We start from the raw sequence: 21962 nt of genomic DNA on the forward strand, positions 1-21962 counted from the left end.
AACATATTGTTTAGACCTTCGTGGGTATTAAAATTTTTTTTTTTTAAGTGCCTTAACCTGGGCAAAGCTCCCAAATTAAAATCTCTAGCTCTTCTCTGACATCTAATTCCTTTCTCTAGCCACGCCCTCAACGTTTATGTGGTCTTTCTGGCACTCCAGATGGGCATTTCAAGAAACTGAGCACGTGATCTTCCCCCAGTCTTACATCTACAGAGTTCCCATCTCAATTAACATCCCCCACATGAATTGCTGGAGCGGATCATTCAAGGCACTTCCTTCTCTACACTGCCATATCAGTTAATCAAGTTCTATCAATTCTGTCTCCCAGATATATCTCCATTTACCTCTATGTTGCAACCACCCAGGCCAAGCCACCATCATCTACCACCTGTACTAATGGCATAGCCTCCTGATTCATCCACTCTTACAGCTGTCCTAATCTGTTCAAAGCCCAAGTCATCTGTCTTTCTGAATGACTCTCTGTCTCCTGTGTAGGCTCTCTCCCTCCCTTGACCTTCTCTCTCTTAATTGCAAGTAAGATCCTATGGCGCATCTGCTTAAAACTCTTCATTAGCTTCCAATTACACTTAGAACAACAGCCAAAATCCTTAACTAGATCAACAAAGCTCTCTAAGATCTGTCCCACCTGTCTCCCAAGCTCATCTCAGCCACTTTATGGCTTCAGCCTGGCCTTCCCTTGATTCTGGCATTTCTTTTTATTTGAGACGGAGTCTCGCACTGTCGCCCGGGCTGGAATGCAGTGCGTGATCTCGGCTCACTGCAACCTCCGCCTCCCAGGTTCAAGTGATTCTCCTTGCCTTAGCCTCCCAAATACCTGGGATTATAGGCGCCCGCCACCATGACCAGCTAATTCTTTTGTATTTTTAGTAGAGTCGGGGGATTTCACTATGTTTGCCAGGCTGGTCTCGAACTCCTGACCTCATGATCAGCCCGCCTCAGCCTCCCAAAGTGCTGGGATTACAGGCGTGAGCCACTGCGCCAGGGCTCGTTTTTTGTTTTTTTGTTTGTTTTTGAGACGGAGTCTCGCACTGTTGCCTGGGCTGGAGTGCAGTGGCGGGATCTCGGCACACTGCAACCTCCACCTCCTGGGTTCAAGCGATTCTCCTGCCTCAGCCTCCCGAGTAGCTGGGATTACAAGCACCCGCCACCACACCCAGCTAATTTTTGTGTTTTTAGTAGAGACAGGGTTTCACCATGTTGGCCAGGCTGGTCTCGAACTCCTGACCTCAGGTGATCCACCCGCCTCGGCCTCCCAAAGTGCTGAGATTACAGGCGTGAGCCACCGCTCCCGGCAGATTATTCATTAGTTTCATTGCTGTCTTTTCGTCCATGTAAGCCTTGAAACAGAAGACGCAGCCCTGTTGAGTTGGCAACTAATGAAAGAGAGGAATGTAGGCAGGCCTGTTTGGATTTTTCACTTATCCAAAATTCTTCCACCCAGTCAATGCCACACTGCCACACTGTTTTTTGTTTGTTTGTTTGTTTTGTTTTTTGCATATTTTCTTCTCTTCTTTACTGCATTTTCTAAACTTCCTGCCATTAACATATATTAATTTTATAATGGGCCAGGGAACCCTTCAATTCACAGGGTAAAAATTCACAGCACACCATTACTTTTTCCATAGAACCATAAAAAGCTAGTGTTGAAAGAGACCATGGAAGCCATTCAGCCTAATCTTTCTAGTAATCAAGAAAATTTTTGCACTCTCTCTCACATCTGTTTTTTGAGATGGAGTCTTGTTCTGTCGCCCAGGCTGGAGTACGGTGGCACAATCTCGGCTCACTGCAAGCTCCGCCTCCCAGGTTCACGCCATTCTCCTGCCTCAGCCTCCGGAGTAGCTGGGACTACAGGCGCCCACCACCACGCCCAGCTAATTTTTTTGTATCTTTAGTAGAGACGGGGTTTCACCGTGTTAGCCAGGATGGTCTCAATCTCCTGACCTCATGATCCGCCCGTCGCAGCCTCCCAAAGTACTGGGATTACAGGCGTGAGCCACCGCGCCTGGCGGCACTCTCTCTCACATCTTATTTTCATAGTAATAAGAAGCCTGCCCTGTCAAAAATTAAAAACTTTTGTTCCAAGAAAGATACTGTCTAAAGAATGAAAAGACAAGCCACAGATTAGGGGAAAAAAAATAATCTTTGCAAAACACATATCTGTTAAAATGCTGTGTTATTCAATAAAATATACAAAGAATTCTTAAAACTCAACAATAAGAAAACACACAACCTAATTTAAAAATTGGCAAAAACGTTGATATCAAGTGTTAGGCAAATAAAAAACAAAAAAATAAATAATTTTTTTTGTTTGTTTGTTTGTTTGTTTTTTGTTTTTTTTTGAGACGGAGTCTTGCTCTGTTGCCCAGGCTGGCATGCAGTGACACGATCTTGGCTCACTGCAACCTCCACCTCCTGGGTTCAAGCAATTCTCGTGCCTCAGCCTACTGAGTAGCTGGGATGACAGGCTTCTGCCACCAGGTCTGGCTAATTTTTGTATTTTCAGTAGAGACAGAGTTTCACCATTTTGGACAGGCTGGTCTAGAACTCCTGACCTCAGTGATCCACCCGCCTCAGCCTCCCAAAATGCTGGGATTAAAGGCATGAGCCACCACGCCTGGCAAAAAAAAAAAAAAATTAATGGGCAAAAAGTCTAAACACATAGCCCACCAAAGAGGATGTACAAATGGCAAATAAGCATATGAAAACATGCTGAATATCATATGTCATCAGGGACTTGCAAGTTAAAACAGTGAGAAAATAGCCAAGATATGAAATTAACCCAAGTGTTCATTGATGGATGAATGGATAACAGAAAATGTGGTATATATACACAATGGAATATTATTCAGACATAAAAAAGAACGAAATTCTGTCATTTGCAGCAAGATAAATGGAATCTGGAGACCATTATGCTAAGTGAAATAAGCCAGACACAGAAAGACAAATATCATATGTTCTCATTCATATGTGGGAGTTTAAAAAGTTCATCTTGTGAAGGTAGAGAATAGAGTGATAGTTACCAAAGTCTGAGGGGAAGGAGGTATGTTGAAGAGAGGTTTGTTAATTGGTACAAACATACAGTTAGATAGAAGGAATAAAGTCTAGGGTTTGATAGCACAGGAGGGTGACTATAGTTAACAATATGTTGTATATCTCAAAATGACTGGATTTGAAATGTTCCCAACACAAATAAATGATAAATGTTCAAGGTGATGGATATCCTAAATACCCTGAGTTGATCATTACACATTGTAGCATGTATCAAAATACCACATGTACCCTATAAATATGTACAAATATTATATATCAATTTTTTTAAAAAAACAGTGAGATACTATTATATACCTATTAGAATGGCCAAAATCCAAACCACTGACAACACTAAATGCTGATGAGGATGTGGAGCAACAGGAACTCACATTCATTGCTGGTGGGAATGCAAAATGATACAGTCGCTTTAAGGGAAGACAGTTTGGCAGCTTCTTGCAAAACTAAACATACTGGTATCATACAATCCAGCAATCACACTCTTCGTTATTCACTCAAATGTGTTAAAAACATGTCTATCCCAAAACCTGCACACCAGTGTTTACAGTAGCTTTATTCACAGTTGCTAAAACTTGGAAGCAAACAAGATGTCCTTTAAGTGGTGAATGAATAGACAAACTAATATTTTTTATTAGTTTGTTTTATTTTAATAAACAAAATATTATTGTTGTTTATTAAATGGAGTATTATTCCATTTGAAGTGTTCCTTTTGAAGTGTTATAGATCCTTCTGAAGTGTTACACAAATGTGGCAGCTGTCTTTAAATAAACCTTTTTTTTGCTTGTATTATTAACGTAGATAAGACATTGTGTAAAAATGTTTAGGTTTAAGAACTCAGTATTGTATTGATAGATCGGTGGTTTTCGTTTTGGTCCACACATTAAAATCACCTAAATAATTCTTTAGAGACCCTTGTGCCTAGGTCCATCTCTGCCCTATTAAGTCGGACTCAAAAGTTTATAGAATGGAATATTATTTGGCACTCTAAAGAAATGACCTATAAAACCACAAAAAGACATGGAGGAATCTTAAGCACTTATTGCTAAGTGAAACAAGCCAACTTTAGTATACAACTAAAGTTGTATACAACTAAAGTTGTAAAGAAATACAACTATTTCACTATAGTATGTAGAAGGCTACATACTATATGATTACAATTATATGACATTCTGGAAAAGACAAAACTATAGAGACAGTAAAAAGATCAGTGGTTAGGCCGGGCATGGTGGCTCATGCTTGTAATCCCAGCACTTTGGGAGGCCAAGGCGGGGTAATAACGAGGTCAGGAGATTGAGACCATCCTGGCTAATGCGGTGAAACCCTGTCTCTACTAAAAAATAAAAAAAATTAGCCGGGCGTGGTGGCTGGTGTCTGTAGTTGCAGCTACTCGGGAGGCTGAGGCAGGAGAATGGCACGAACCCGGGAGGCGGAGGTTGCCATGAGCCGAGATCATGCCACTGCACTCCAGCCTGGGCAACAGAGTGAGACTCCGTCTCAGAAAAAAAAAAAAAAAAATCAGTGGTTGCCAGGGGCTCAGGGGAAGGGAAGGAGAAATGAATACATTGAACATGGGATTTTTAGGGTTGTGAAATTACTCTATTTGATGCTGTAATGATGAAGACATGTCATTATATATTTGTCAAAACCCATAAAATGTAAAACACAAATAGTGAACCTTAATGTAAACTATACACTTTAGTTAATAATAATGTGTTAGTATTGATTTGTCAATTGTAACAAATGAAAAAATATACAGGACTAATGCAATATGTTAATAATAGAGGAAATTAGGGGGTGGAGGAGGTGTTGGTGAGAGGGTAAACGGAAATTCTGCACCTTCTTATTTTTCTGTAAATCTAACAGTGAGCTAAAATAATTGTTTATTCATTAAAAGAAGGCTTTTTTTTTTTTTTTTTTTTGGGAGATGGAGTTTCACTCTTGTTGCCCAGGCTGGAGTGCAATGGCACGATCTTGGCTCTGCCTCCTGGGTTCAAGTGATTCTCCTGCCTCAGCCTCCCAAGTAGCTGGGATTACAGGCATGCACCACCACATCTGGCTGATTTTTTTGTATTTTTAGTAGAGACGGGGTTTCTCCATGTTGGTCAGGCTAGCCTCGAACCCCCAACCTCAGGTGATCCTCCCGCCTCGGCCTCCTAAAGTGTTGGGATTACAGGCGTGAGCCACCGCGCCCAGCCTGATGTTTTAAATATACTAGAAATGTTAAACATTCTTTGTATTGGTTTTAGCTTTTTTTTAAAGATTAGAAACCCAGTGTCATTTTAGCTTTTTGTCTTTTCACTTTTATGATAGAAGGTGATGGATTAAATTACCAGAAGCCACAGAGTATATACCAGTAACTACAAAAAGAACAGGGGTAATGTAAACGTAAACCCAAACAATGGTTTTTATCCAGGTATTCCCATCCTAATCTGAATGGAGTTCCAGAATAAGAGCAATCTTTCATTGTTCAGATTTTAAGATGATTCATTGCACAAAAAAAGAAAACTATTGTGATAGTTGTTTTCACTGAACATGTCCATCATGGTGTATCTGAAAGCTCTTTTCCAGGGTGACTCCACCCAAAGCTCCTGCTAAGGGAGCAGCCTAGGCTGTCTTACTCTGCAACACTCACTCATCCTTGCCTTGCCACAACTAATTGGACCAGCATCTGGCACCAGAAGATTCCTATAGAAAAAAAAACCAAAGGTAGAATCAGTGTCATGAGGAGGGAGTTAGAGCTGGGGCTATGAGAGGTAATGTCAAACTAAGTTATAAGACAACAGAAACTATAAATAAGCAGGGCCCAGGATGAATTTGGAGAAGTTAGCAGGAAGCCAGATTATACAGGAAATCATTGAAAGATTTCAAATATTTAAAATTAGTGTTTAGGGCAGGGTGTGGTGGCTCACACATGTAATCCCAGCACTTTGGGTGGCTGAGGCAGATGGATCACTTGAGGCAAGGAGTTCAAGACTAGCCATGGCGAAACCTCATCTCTACTAAAACTACAAAAATTAGCCGGGTACGGTAGTGTGCGCCTGTAATCCCAGCTACAGGAGAGGCTGAGTCATGAGAACCACTTGAACTAGGGAGGTGGAGGTTGCAGTGAGCCGAGATTGTGCCACTGCACTCCAGCCTGTGCAAAAAGAGTGAGACTTCGTCTCAAAAAATAAATAAATAAATAAACATAAGATGAAATAAAATTAGTATTTAGAACTTTAGAAACGGAATAGTTATTGGAGGTGGAGGACAGAAGTGGCACCAGATGAGGGGTGGCAGTTACTTGGACTAAAGGTGTTGCGAAGGAAATAGAAGTGGGCATATTCACAGTGTATTTTCAAATATAGTTTGCCAAGGATTTAATGATGGACTGAAAGTAGGGAGTAAGGGAGCAATTGGGTGGTTGTTTGTATCACTGACTGAGTTGGAATGGAAGGGAGAGTAACAGATTTCAAGTGTGTGTCAGTGAGGAAACAATCAGGTAAGCAAAACCACTATAAGTATTATGAAATAAAGGTTTTATTATGGGAATAAGAATTTATATGAGATGAGAGAAGCTGAGAAAGTAATGACCCAAAAGAGAGACTTGGAGAATTAGCAGTGTCATTAACCAGTCCTTCACAAGGCTGGGTGAATGTGGAGAGCTTACAGGACAATCTGGAAGCCAGCCATGTCTCGTTCCTGGAGTGAGACCATGAAAAGGAACTATCTAGAAGGCTGTTCTTGGCCAGGCATGGTGGCTCACACGTGTAATCCTGGGACTTTGGAAGGCTGAGGCTAGCAGATCGCTTGAGCCCAGGAGTTCAAGACCAGCCTAGGCAACATGGTGAAACCCCTATCTCTACAAAAATTAGCAGGGTAAAGTGGTGCGTACCTGTAGTCTCAGCTACTTGGGAGGCTGAGGTAGGATCACTTGAGCCCAGGAGGTCAAGTCTGCCATGAGCTGAGATTGTACCACTGCACTCCAGGACAAGATTTTTGTCTCAAAAAAAAAAAAAAAAAAAAGGCTGTTTTGTGGCTGGTGGCAGGCCTGTGGTCGCTGTTGGTTACCAGGGTTCACAATTGGGTAAAAGAACTGGCTACAGACCAGGAGAGAGCAAGATGAAGACGAAAACCTACCAGCACTTCTGCATGTGCTTTTCACTACATTTAACCAAGTTCACACATTGCATTTTGTTGTTTCTTCAGTTTCTTCTAAACTAGAATGAAAATGTCCAAAACCATAGCAGCTAGCTACATGTGGCCACTTACATTAATTAAAATAGAATAAAGTCGGCCAGTCATGGTGGCTCACGCCTGTAATCCCAGCTCTTTGGGAGGCTGAGGCGGGCGGATCACAAGGTCAGGAGATCGAGATCATCCTGGCTAACATGGTGAAATCCCGTCTCTACTAAAAATACAAAAATTAGCCAGTCGTGGTGGCAGGCGCCTGTAGTCCCAGCTACTCTCGCTGAGGCAGGAGAATGGCGTGAACCTGGGAGGCAGAGCTTGCAGTGAGCTGAAATCGAGCCACTGCACTCCAGCCTGGGCAACAGAGCAAGACTCCGCCTCAAAAAATAAAATAAAACAAAGTCTAAAATTCAGTTCCTCAGCCACACTAGCTACATGTCAAGTGCCCAGTAGCTACATGTGACTTGAGATGAACACATCAATGTAGAACTTTTCCAATCTTTGCAGAAAGTTCTACTGAACATGTTTCCTTAAAATAAATAATACTCCCTCCCTTTATTTGGCTAGATTGAGGTCTTTAATCTAGCACAAAAGGACCCAATTAGAATAGAGCCACTTGAGACTTAACCATTTATATAAATTAATTTCATTATTGTGTCTGTTTTTTCAACTCAGCTGATAAAATGTGACTAGTTCTTCTCTCCCTGTATTTGCATAGAGATTAGTGAAGAGATGAAAAGCCAGCAAGAAGCATATGAGGAAATGAAAGTCCTAGATAACTCAATCACAGAATTCTCCAAGAAGACAAGGACAATCATATAGTTTATCAGATTACTAACTTGTATATCTGTAGTCCTACTTTTATTTTAAATATTTTGTTATAAAAGATAATACATGCTCCAATAAAAAATTCAACCATTATATAAACACATAAAATAGAAGTAAAAATGTCCTGTAATCTCATTGCCAAATAGAGCTACTATATAAAAATATGTGTATTTCTTTCAGTTTCTTTCTCTCTAGATATTATTTTCACATGTTTAACAAGAATGGTTTCATATCATACATGTCATCTTATGACTATAACTAGCTTTTTCACCTAATATGTATATTTGGGAACGTTCTCTTGTCAGTATACTTCATACTTCATATACTTCAATTTTCAATAGTTGCATAGAATTTTACTTTATAGAAGTTTCATAATTTCTATAGCCATCCTATTACTGGTGAGCATTTGGATTGGTTTTTGTTTTTTTTGTTGTTGTTGTTTTATCCATTACAAACAATTCCATAATAAAAGTCTTTGAGTATTTCTGTTATATAAGCATATTTTGATCTACCTCCTTTTTCATGATCTTGACAATTACTTAAATTTATTGTTAAATTGGCAATTTTATATAGAGGAATTTTCATGTAAATAAATGAAGAATAGAACTTTTACAATATTAAATCAGTTGCTAAACTGATTCAATCGTGTGTGTATTTACTTTGTGTAAATGTTGGTTAGGGAAAAGAGTACAAATACAAACCCCAAAGTCTAAAAATGCTCAAAACCCACTCTATAACTGGAAAAGAGGTACAAGTGTTAAAGTACAGAAAGGGTAGTCACTGGGCAGAAGGAAAATATAGCTTTAGGGATGGGAAGAAATAAAACTGCATGAAAAGGAAATAAAAGTGCCATAGGAGATTTTAATACTGCACTTTCCTAGGCTAAGGCTGACAATAAATAAAGAAGGACAATAATATTAAGTAATTTAATTAATTTAAAGTAGTATTTTATATATATGTTGAACTTGGTATTTTACAGAAAGTACAACTTTTCAAGCATTTAAAGAATACTGACAAAAGGCCGGGCGTGGTGGCTCACGCCTGTAATCCCAGCACTCTGGGAGGCCGAGGGGGGTGGATCACAAGGTCAAGAGATCGAGACCATCCTGGCCAACATGGTGAAACCCCGTCTCTATTAAAAGTATAAAAATTAGCTGAGCATGGTGGCGGAGCCTGTAGTCCTAGCTACTCGGGAGGCTGAGGCAGGAGAATCCCTTGAACACGGGAGGCGGAGGTTGCAGTGAGCCGAGATCACGCCATTGCACTCCAGCCTGGGTAACAGAGCGAGACGCGGTCTCAAAAAAAAAAAAAAAGAATACTGACAAAAATCATGCTCTAGGTCACAAAAAAACCTGCAACAAATTTTTTTTTCTTTTTTTTTTTGAGATGGAGTTTTGCTGTTGTTGCCCAGGCTGGAGTGCAATGGCGCCATCTTGGCTCACTGCAACCTCTGCCTCCCGGGTTCAAACGATTTTCCTGCCTCAGCCTCTCGAGCGGCTGGGATTACAGGCGCCCGCCACCACACCCGGCTAATTCTTTGTATTTTTAGTAGAGACGAGGTTTCACCATGTTGGTCAGGCTGGTCTTGAACTCCTTACCTCAGGTGATCCACCGGCCTCGGCCTCTCAAAGTGCTGGGATTACAGGCGTGAGCCACCGCTCGCAGCCAACAAATTTTAGAAAGCAAAATTGAATAGCCTAAATCTTCTGAATTCGATTTCATACCCCTACAAATTAACCACAAAAGTTTAGTCAAAGACTATGCCCCAGTTAGAATATTTAATTGGATTTTATTTATTTATTTATTTATTTATTTGAGACGGAATCTCGCTCTGTCGTCAGGCTGGAGTGCAGTGGCTGGATCTCGGCTCACTTCAACCTCCGCCTCCCGGGTTCAAGTGATTCTTTTCAGCCTCCCAAGTAGCTGGGACTACAGGCACGTGCCACCACGCCCAGCTAATTTTTGTATTTTTTAGTAGAGATGGGGTTTCGCCATGTTGGCCAGGATGGTCTCCATCTCTTGACCTAATGACCTGCCTGCTGCGCCCTCTCAGAGTGCTGAGATTACCTGCATGAGCCACCAAGCCCGGCCCAATTTGATTTTAAAACAAAAATTTAAATAAATTATTCTAAGTATATTTTGGATTAAACAAAAAATTAAAGATCAAAATAGAATTGCAATAAACATTTATTTGGGCTGAATAACAAAAAGCTGAGCATTAAAATCAATATTCAACAAGACCAAGGCCAAATATGAGTATCATAATGATAAAATAAACTTCTAGAACACAAAAATAAAACCTGATATTTTATTTTTTTAACTTTAATTATTGCCAGGAACAGTGGCTAGCACCTGTAATCTCAGCTACTCGGAAGGCTAAGACAGGAGGATCTCTGGAGCCCAGAAATTCCAGGCTGCAGTGAGCTATGATCTCGAACGGCACTCTAGCCTGGGCAAAAGAGTGAGTTCCATCTCTAAAAACAATTTAATTATTATTGCAATTCTATCATCAAATTATAAATGCCTAAGACTAGCATAGAGGAACACAAATTTCTCAGCACTGTTACCTGCTAGATTCCTCCTGCAGAAATCTGCTGCATGTTTGCCATACTAAATAGATGTTCGCTTTCAAGTAAGGCAGTCTGTACTGGGACCTCAAGTCTGAATAGGCATTATCTAGGTGAAGAGGTAGGGAAAGAGGAATCCAGGCTGAAGGAACAACACGTGTCAAAGCAGAGGGGTAAGATAAATATGGGGGCTTCTAGAAATGGAAAAAAGTTCATTGTAGTCAGAATGCAGAGTGGGCAAAAGGCAGGGCTGGGGAAGGAGAACTTCTTGCAAGATGTGATATTGGAGAGGTAATATACCATCATATTAGGAAAGCCTTGCACACCACCTAGAGCTGAGGCTTTCACACTTTTTTGACCATGACTAAAAGAAAAAGATATATTTCATAATACCACCAGCTTACACATTTCATGTATATGTATATAAGAACTATATTTCATGAGAATACTTTTACTATGTCCAAAGCTCTTTTGTATTTTCTATTTCATGTTCACTTTTACTTTTAAAAAATTCTGTTTGTCTTCTACTAGACTACACTGAGCCTTTGTGTGAATTAGAAATAAGTATTCTGTCTAGGCAGATATAGCTTAGAGACTGTGAAGACCAGGCCTTGAAGACTGGAAGGGGCAGTGGAAAGTGACTTTATCCAAAAAAGATGCCCCTTCCTCAAGTTGGATTAAGCTCCACATATTTGCCCCCAACATTTGGAGAGCGTGGGGCAAGAGTGCAAATGGAAGCCTACATACCCTTAAGTCTATTTAAAACCATAGACCAATCTAACCAATCAATAAATAAAATGTGTTCTGGCCGGGCGTGGTGGCTCACACCTGTAATCCTAGCACTTTGGGAGGCCGAGTCGGGCGGTTCACCTGAGTCAGGAGTTCAAGACCAGCCTGGCTAACATGGTGAAACCGCATCTCTACAAAAATACAAAATATTTGCTGGGCATTATGGCAGGTGCTTGTAATCCCAGCTACTCAGGAGGCTGAGGTGGGAGAATTGCTTGAACCTGGGAGGGGGAGGTTGCAGTGAGCTGAGATGGCACCGTTGCACTCCAGCCTGGACGACAGAGAGATTCCATCTCAAAAAAAAAAAAAAAGTGTTCTACCCTTCTACCTCAACTTATATAACTTCATAATGACCTCAAAGATTCAGGTTCCAATTTAGAATTCTTGGACTCAGAATTCAATGTAGGCACATAACTTCAAGCCTGCTCCCCTTCTTTTCCCACCCTGAATTCCACCCTATCCAAAAAGGGCTTTTTGTCCATTTACATCTGAACACTCTGTCCTAGTAATCCAAGTTGTATTCACCATTCCCTCTCCTCCCAGAAAATAGTTAGAAGTGAACTCTGAACTGTTTGAGTAGGAAAATATATAGTCCTGGGTAGCTGAACTAGAATAGTGTGTGTGTGTGTGTGCGTGTGTTCATGAGATAGAGTATTGCTATGTTGCTTAGGCTGGACACGAAATCCTAGGCTCAAGCAATCCTTCTGCCTCAGCCTCCTGAGTAGCTGAGACTACAGGCATGTGCCACCATGCCTAGTTGAAAATGGATTTTCATGTCAAAGTGGCATGGCATGAGAAATCCAAGAGCAAGTTCCTCTAAAGACTTGCTACTCAAAATGTGGTCCTTGGACGCAGCATGGAAACCCCTGGAGAGTGTGCAAAAATGAGGAACCTCAGGTGTCATCTCAGACCAATTAAATAAGAATCTGCAATCCCAAATTGATTTGCATACACTTTGGAGATTAGACACACTACTATCAAGTGGGGGGCCCAGACTAGTGGCTTCTTTTCGTTGGCCTAAGGTCATTACTGCACCCCCATGTCAGGATGCAAAGCAGAACAGGCAGAGTGCAGGCTGGATTTCTGATCCCTTTTTCCTTTTGAGTATCATTGTGTAAAATGCAACTGTAGGGGAAGGCTCTGGCAAGTCTCAGAAATGTTGTTTTTTGTTTTTCTGAGACAGAGTCTTGCTCTGTCACCCAGGCTGGAGTGCAGTGGTGCCATCTCGGCTCACTGCAGCTTCTGCCTCCTGATTTCAAGGGATTCTCCTAACTCAGCCTCCCAGGTAGCTGGGATTACAGGTGTGCGCTGCCACATCCGGCTAATTTTTGGTAGTAGAGACAGGGTTTCGCCATGATGGCCAGGCTGGTCTTGAATTCGTGACCTCAGGTGATCCGCCTGCCTCGGCCTCCCAAAGTGCTGGGATTATAGGTGTGAGCCACCACTCCTGGCCCTGAAGATTCTTAGAATGTCATTGTCTTCTTTGTTTCTTCAAAGCAAGATCTGATTCCCCAGTGGAAAGCATGGCCTTTTTGTGCTCACTGAGACTCAGCACATTTCTTTTGTACTCACTTCGAGCCTTACTGAACTCCCACATACCATGGGTCCACTGGAATCCTGTGCTCATGAGGCATCATGGCTACTGTAAAGAAATGGAGGAGCAAAAAATGGTAGGCACACATATTGCATATATCTTCCCCTGCTCACACATGTACTCTATTGTCCATTAGACTTCACTTACAAAATACAAGTTTAAAGATAAAATTATTAAGAATTTCAAGTTGGCAACAGTAGAGCTTAAAATCAAGCATGGAGCCCTTTGAGTGCAAAGCACTAGGTGACTGCACAGGTCATCTGCCCATGAATCCCACTTTGAGAGCCACAGCAGAGGCAAGAAGACCAATATAGAGAGCACTATAATAATCAAGACGAAAAAAAGATGATGGCTAAGACTGTTATCTGTTGACATTGGCAAGGGCAAATTCAGTGGAGTGATGGAAGCAAAGGTGAGAATGCAGTGGGCAACAATCTGAGTAGATCAGCATACAAGGCAGATGTAGACAACTCGTTCAAGAAATGTGGCTGTAAAAGAAGAATGAGGGATGACTTGGTAGCTAGAAGGAAACGTGAAGGCAAGGAATATTATAATTTTTATGTAAAGAGATTTGGGACATTTAAAAGTGGGAGGAGCCAGAAGAGAGGGAGAAGTAGAAAATAGAGGATAAAAAAGAGATAATCTATATGTCTAGGCTTTTAGGAGGGCAGTTAAGCTCTACAGCAAGGGCAGAGATCTTCGTTTTGCTTACTATTTTGTGCCGATTATAGCACATTAATTTCCTAGGGCTTTTATAACAAAGTATCACAAACTGGGTGGCTCAAAACAATAAAAAGTTGTTATCTCACAGTCCTGGAGAGTAGAAGTCTGAAATCAAAGTTGGTAGAGCCATGCTCCCTCTGAAACATTTCTTGTCTCTTCTCAGCTTCTGGTGGTATTCAGGCAATCTATGGCATTCCTTGGCTTGCAACTGCATAACTCCAACCTCTACCTTTATCATCACATGATGTTTTTTCTGTGTCTCTGTCTTTTTTATGGCCCTCTGTTATAAAGACTGCAGTCATATTGGATTAGGACCCACCCTACTCCAGCATCACCTCATTTTAACTCACTACATCTGCAATGATCCTATTTCCATTTTGTGGTACTAGGGATTAAGACTTCAACATATCTTTTTTGGGAAGACATAATTCAACCTACAACAAACTAGTAAATTCTGTATTTGTTGAATGAATGAATGTGATTCAGAGCACTGGAGGAGAAATTTGCCTTACCCCAGAGGACACCATACTTTGTAGTGAGAGGGAATGAAAAACAGTGGATACAAATGAAAGCTGGTGTGAGGAAATTGTGTCATCTGACAACATCAAAATTCTCCATGAAGGAGGTAAAATCATATTTTTAGGTGAGGAAAGAATTGAGATAGGGGAGAAAGGAGTGAAGAGATGTGGAGGAGAAAGGAAGTCTGAGGAACGAAAACTGACAAAGTGGCTGGGTGCGGTGGCTCGTGCTTGTAATCCCAGCACTTTGGGAGGCTGACGCAGATGTATCGCAAGGTCAGGAGTTCTAGACCAGCCTGACCAACATGGTGAAACACCGTCTCTACTAAAAATACAAAAATTAGCCGGGTGTGTTGGCACGTGCCTGTAGTCCCAGCTATTTGGGAGGCTGAGGTGGGAGAATCACTGAACCTGAGAGGTGGAGGTTGCAGTGAGCCGAGACCATGCCATTGCACTCTAGCCTGGGTGACAGAGTGAGACTCTGTCTCAAAAAAAAAAAAAAAAGAAAACTGAATAGGGAAATAAGAATTGCCTGTAGTATTGACAGCCTGGTTGAGTTGGAGACTATACATTTATGGTGGCATAAGTCTGTGCTGCCATGTGATTTAGGCAGCAAGGCTCAGTAATACTGGCATGTTATTGGGAAAGGCAATTGGTTGAATCAATCCATAGCTGGGGTTTTTCCAGGTAGTGTTACAGACCAATGGGTTCTTCTTGCCCACTGCACAGAAAAGCCAATACAATGAGATAGCAGTGTTGCAACAGAGAGTTTAATTATAGCAAGGCAACTAAATGGAAGGATGGGAGATATTTCTCAAATCTGACTCCCCGAGAACTCAGAGGCTAGGGTTTTGAAAGATAATTTGGTGGGCTGGGTCTAGGGAATGAATGCTGCTGATTGGTTAGGGATGAAATCATAGGGACATTGAAATTGTCTTTGTGCCCTGAATCAGTTTCTGCTTGGGGGGTGTCAGGGAATCACAGGACCCAGAGAGTCAGTTCTTTGGCATGGGTCACAGGTACAGCTAGCATCTGCCAGGATGCCAAAGTCGGAAATTATCTCAAAGACCAGTCTTAGATTTTACAATAGTAATGTTATTTATAGGAGCAATTAGGGTTACAAATCTTGTGACCTCCAGCTCTGTAACTCCTGAAGAGTAAACAATTATAGAAAAGCAAGCTAGGGAACAATGGCTTGTTATCGTTTAACTGTGTCTACGTCTTCACAGAATTCAGGCCACTCCCATAATTCTAACCTTGTGGACTTTCATTAGCTTTAGGGAGGCAGTTTTGGTTCCTGAACAATAAGGGGTTAGTTTTAAGAAGGGACTGCTGTCATCCTTGCTTTAAACTATAAACTAAAGTCTTCCCATAGTTAGCTTGAACTACGCCCGGGAATGAGCAAGAGTAGTTAGGCCTTGTGAAGTTAGAAGCAAGATAGAGTCAGTTATGTTAGATTTCTCTCATTGTTATAATTTTTGCAAAAGTGATTTCAGTAGTTGCCCAGGAAAGAAGACAGGGTAAGGAAGTTGGGAATATTGCATGAGAGGGCCACCGATAAACCTCGAAATTAGGCTGGATAGGAAGGGAAGTTAAAAACAAGTAGGATTTGATATGAAATGCAGAGGTCCTTAACTTTTCGTGCCATAGACCACTTTGCCAGTCTGGTGAAGCCTATTGACCCCTTCTCAAAACATATTTAAAAATGCATAAAAGATGCTCTTCCATTTACAATGAGGTTATGTTCCAAAAAACCCCACTGAAAATATTGTAAGTTGAAAATGCATTTAATATAACTAACCTACTGAACAACATAGTTTTCTTAGTCTACCTTAAATGTGCTCAGAACACTTACTTTATCTTATAATTAGGCAGAATCATCTAACGCAAAGTTAAAATGTTGACTATCTCATATGCTTTATTAAATACTGCAGTAAAGTGAAAAACAGAATGGTTGTATGAGTATTTGACCTACAGTTTCTACTGAAAATGTATTGCTTTCACACCGTTGTAAAGATGAAAAATCATAAGTTGAACCATTGTAAGTTGGGGACCATCTGTATAAGATTACAAATGAAACCCTTTACATTAAAATACAACTATCAAAATATTTAAACAAACCAAAAGTGTCCCATAGTAATATATGTGCTTCTTTGCATTAAATAACAAAATCTGTGACAGGCTTAAAGAGTATCATAATTTCTACATAGAAATAATGTAGAGGTTTACATATTTGTATCTGATCTCAACTGTAAGATATATGAAAATAGCTGTGGGTCTCAGTTCCTCTGGGAAGGTAAGAGCGTAACTCTGGTGGGCAAGTGGGCACCTTACTCCAATTTGCAATAATTGCCTTTCTAATTTCATGGACATTAGATGCCACATGGATGAAAGAGGCAAACACCATATCCACATCCCATTCTACCCCAAACTTCAGATCCTGGCTGTCCTTTTCTGACATGGCAAGCAGGTCCGCAGCCACCAGGAAGGTCTACACCCTTTTTGCTGCCCAAGGAGCCACAATTTTCCATTGCTATCACCAGGAGGTCAGTACCTTTCTGCTCCGACTGCAGAGAAATAAGTTATTACATCTGTGGATCTTGCTGCCCCTTTCCACTATCTTACAAATGTTCTTGTAGTCCAGCCACAGGAAGTTCTCATCATAGTTTTCCATGTAGGCATTATCCAGTGTGATCTGAAGGTGGCTCCCTTCTTCAGCTCCACCTCCATGGGGACACTGCTCTGTGTGAGCCCAGTTCAGATCTCAGGCCCGTTAGTGTCCAGAGCCACAGCAACTAGCCGCTAGAGATTGGGGTCAGAAACAAGGCTTTCCATAGTTGTGCACACGTTCCTGATGGTCTCTGCGTGGTATTCGTAAGTTCAGACAAGCCATATTAATTCCAGACTTAATCATCAACATTTCCACCAATCAGGAAGCTAGGCCAATAGTCCAGATGATGCCAGTGTTCTGGGCTGTGGGGGTGGCCAGTAAGTGTTCAGGCAGCACACATGCTACAGCAGTGTGTCAGCCACCACTGTGGGCAGCTGCTGAGTCTGAAATGAAGGCCCTCCTGGCTTCACTGTGGGGCTTCCACTTGGCTTCTGAGGTCTTCCAGCGTTTTCTGGCTCAGACTACTTGTAAATGCAGACAGGTCAGGAGCCTAGGGACATTCACTCCTGTCCATTATATATGTTTTATTTCCAGAATGTCTATTTGATTGTTTTCATGTCATCCAAATTATTTTTGATGGTCTTTCATTGCTGTATCATACACCAATGCCTTCCTTTATTTCTTTAAACATTTTAACATACTCATTTTATAATTTTTACTTAAAATTTCTGTATCTGAAGTCCTTGTGAGTCTGGTCTTGAGGTTTGAAGATTTTGCTAATTCTTATTCATGCTGGCTCAGTTCCTTGTGTGTTTTGGATTTTTTTTTTTACTTTTGAATGTTTTTAAGTTGACATATAATTGTACATATTCATGGGGTACATACTGATGTTTCAATATATATAATGTATAGTCATCAGATCAGGGCAATTAGCACATCCACCATCTCAAACATTTATCATTTCTTTGTGTTAGGAACATTCAATATCCTTCTTCAAGTTATCTGAAAGTATGTATTATTGTTAACTATAGTCATCCCACAGTGGTGTAGAACACTAGAACTTATTCCTCCTACCCAGCTATAATTTTATATGCTTTTTTTTTTTTTTTTTTTTTTTTGAGATGGAGTTTTGCTTTTGTTGCCCAGGCTGGAGTGTAGTGGCGCAATCTTGGCTCACCGCAACCTCTGCCTCCCGGGTCAAGCGATTCTCCTGCCTCAGCCTCCTGAGTAGCTGGAATTACAGGTATGCACCACCATGCCCAGTTACTTTTTTGTATTTTTAGTAGAGACGGGGTTTCTCCATGTTGGTCAATCTGGTCTTGAACTCCTGACCTCAGGTGATCCGCCCACCTCGGCCTCCCAAAGTGCTGGGATTATAGGCATGAGCCACCACACCTGGCCTTAATTTTAAATCCTTTAACAAATCTCTCCCTATCTTCCCATCTCCCATACCCCTGCCAATCTCTAGTATCCTTTGTTCTACATTTTACTTCTATGAGATCAACTTTTTTTTTTTTTTTAATTTTTTTTTTTGAGACAAAGTCTCACTCTTGTCGCCCAGGCTGGAGTGCAATGGCGCGATCTTGGCTCACTGCAACCTCCGCCTCCTGGATTCAAGCAATTCTCCTGCCTCAGCCTCTTGAGTAGCTGGGATTACAGGCACCCGCCACCACACCCGTCTAATTTTCGTGTTTTTAGTAGAGACGGGGTTTCACCATGTTGGCCAGGCTGGTCTTGAACTCCTGACCTCAGGTGATCCACCCACCTCAGCTTCCCAATGTGCTGGGATTACAGGCGTGAGCCACCATGCCCGGCGAGATCAACTTTTTTTAGTTTCCACATGAGTGAGAACATGTGGTGTTTAACTTTCTGTTCCTGGCTTATTTCACTTAACATAGTGTCTTCCAGTTCCATTAATGTTACTGCAAATGACATGATGTCATCTTTTTTATGACTGAATAGTAGCCCATTGTGTATATATACACACCACATTTTCCATTTTTTTTCTTTTTGAGACAGGGTCTTGCTCTGTTGCTCAGGTTGGAGTGCAGTGGTGCTATCATGGCTCACTGCATGGCTCATTGCAGCCTCAATCTCCTGGGCTCAAGTGATCCTCCCACCTCAGCCTCCCAAGGAACTGGGACTACAGGCACACACTACTGTACTTAGCTAATTTTTTAAATTTTTCATAGAGATGGAATCTTGCTATGTTGCCCAGGCTGGTTTTAAACTCCTTGGCTCAAGCAATTCTCCTGCTTCAGCTTCCCAAAGTGCTGGGATTGCAAGTGTGAGTCACTGTGTCCAGCCTAAATTTTATTTATCCATTTATCTGTTGTTGGACACCTAGGTTGATTTCATATCTTAGCTATTGTGAATAGTGGTGCAATAAACATGGGGATGCAGATGACTCTTTGGAAAAAAAAATAGCTGTGCTTTCTATTGGTGACAAACCCATAGATATTGCTAGTACTATTGTGGTGTACAGTTTATATTTGTTATTGAAAGAAATGCTAAATTTCAGTTAGTGTTTAGTAAAAGTATACATATTTTCCCCTGTCCAAGTTCATAGACTTCTTGAATTTTATCCATGGCTCTCTATGGGACAGTGGAATCCCAGGTAAAAAGGACTGAAGTGGAGGGAGAAAGTGGAGGAAGTCAAAGAACTGATAAACCAAATTGTTTGGACATTGACATGTAAATATTAGAAATAGATATTACAGAATAGAGCCACGAACCTGGTACCAAACTCTTCAAAATTAATAAGGGGCAGTAACCACAAAGTAAGAAAATGATAGCCTTGAAGTAAGACAAAAGGTAACAAGCCAGGTGGCATGAACATGAAAAGATCAGGGGGGTTTTACATAAAGATGGAGGAGTAATTGTTAAGAAGTGGCAGTAGGGAGGCCGGGCATGGTGGCTCACGTCTGTAATCCCAGCACTTTGGGGGGCTGAGGCGGGCAAATCACTTGAGGCCAGGAGTTCAACACTAGCCTGGTCAACATGGTGAAACCTTGTCTCTACTAAAAATATATAAATTAGGCCGGTCATGGTGGCTCACACCTGTAATTGCAGCACTTTGGGAGGCAGAGGCAGGTGGATTACTTGAAGTCAGGAGTTCAAGACCAGCCTGGCCAACATGGTGAAACCCCATTTCTACTAAAAATACAAAAATTAGCTGGGTGTGGTGGCACACGACTGTAATCCCAGCTACTTGGGAGGCTGAGGCAGAGAATTGCTTGAACCTGGGAGGTGGAGACTGCAGTGAGCCGGGAGCATGCCACTGCACTCCAGCTTGGGCAACAGGGCAAGACTCCATCTCAAAAAAATAAAATAAAATAAAAAAAAATAAATAAAAATACATACATTGGCTGGGTGTGGTGACATGCATCTGTAATCCCAGCTACTAGGGAGGCTGAGCCATAAGAATCGCTTGAACCTGGGAGCCGGAGGTTGCAGTGAGCCGAGATTGTGCCAATGCCCTCCAGCCTGGGTGACAGAGTGAGACACTGTCTCAGAGTGAGACACTGTCTCAAAAAAAAAAAAAAAAAAAAAAAAAGTGGCAGTACGGAGCAAGGAAGATAGTAACCTTAACTTCATACCTGAGGGAGGAAGCAAGCTGCAGCAAGAGAAAGCAGTACCCTAAGGAAGGAAGAATCAGATTTTAATTAGGGCAAGGAGGTGGAAGAAATGCATGCACACAAAAAAAATGGTCGAGGATATAGGGGTAGTTTCTTATCCCTGTAGACTGTGCAGTGGAAAGACTGAGAGAGAGAGGGCCATGTTGGGGGGTAGTGTAGACTAGAATGGCTGCAAATGGATATGAGAGGATAGATTACCAAAGAGGTTTAATTTTTTAATGGTAATATAAACCCTCTAGCTAGATATTATTCTACTGTCCAGAGATAACCAGTGTATCATTAAACATTTGGACTATTTATTGCTATAAACTTTGTCATCATGATAAAATTAAAGGCAACCTAAATTTCTAAAATTGATTAAATAACCATTTAATATCTACAAAAATAAAATGCAGCCAGGCACAGTGGCTCACACCTGTAATTGTAGCACTTTGGGAGGCCAAGGCAGGTGGATCACTTGAGGTCAGGAGTTCGAGACCAGTCTGGCCAACATGGTGAAACCCCATCTCTACTAAAAATACAAAAATTAGCTGGGCATGGTGGCGTGCACTGCAGCCTGGGCAACCAAGTGAGACTCCGTCTCAAAAAAAAAAATTAAAAAATAATCCAGGCACGGTGGCTCACGCCTGTAATCCCAGCACTTTGGGAGGCCGAGGTGGGCAGATCTCAAGGTCAAAAGATTGAGACTATCCTGGCCAACATAGTGAAACCCTGTCTCTTCTAAAAATACAAAAAGTAGCTGGGTATGGTGGCACGTGCCTGTAGTCCCAGCTACTCGGGAGGCTGAGACAGGAGAATTGCTTGAACCCGGGAGGCGCAGGTTGCAGTGAGCCGAGATCGCGCCACTGCACTCCAGCCTGGCAACAGAGTGAGACTGTCTCAAAAAAAAAAAAAAGAATTAAAAAAATGCTCTCAATATTGCCAATGAAAAGAATGAGTAGGAGAATTTTTAATAATGTTGAAAATTGTCAGGATAGAAATTCAATGAGCTGGGTGTGGTGGCCTTCGCCTGTAGTCCGATTTACTGGGGAGGCTGAAGCCAAGAATTGCTTAAGCACTGGAGTTCGAGGCCAGCCTGGGTTACACAGCAAGATCCCGTGTCTAAAATAAATAAATATTTTTTAAAAAAGAATATTAAATGAAAGGAATCAGGATGACAAACTGTATATAATTCAAATTTTATTAAAATTTATATCTGCATAGAAAAATACATCAAAAATTGTATAACAGTTACCTCTGAGTGGTAGGATTATAGGTTATTTTAATCTTCATATCTTCTTTATTTTCACATTTCATATCTTTTATATATCTTTTTATAATTTTTATAGGTTAAAAAATAGAGCCTGTAGGAAATTAGATACAGTCAAACACCTCAAAACCTCATGCCTAAAAATTGAAAATGTATACTTTACTTACTCTGGAGGTATGTGTTCTCCAGAATAATTTTTTATTGAA

The 21962-nt window shown here is 41.2% G+C and overlaps 1 pseudogene; it reads right to left on the minus strand.

Annotated features, from left to right (window-relative positions):
* Positions 1–16391: 16391 nt before the first annotated feature.
* Positions 16392–21779, minus strand: LOC129039078 (pyruvate kinase PKM-like; annotated as a pseudogene).
* Positions 21780–21962: the final 183 nt, after the last annotated feature.

The sequence above is a fragment of the Pongo pygmaeus genome, chromosome 5, assembly GCF_028885625.2.
Source record: "Pongo pygmaeus isolate AG05252 chromosome 5, NHGRI_mPonPyg2-v2.0_pri, whole genome shotgun sequence".
Lineage (NCBI taxonomy): Eukaryota > Metazoa > Chordata > Mammalia > Primates > Hominidae > Pongo > Pongo pygmaeus.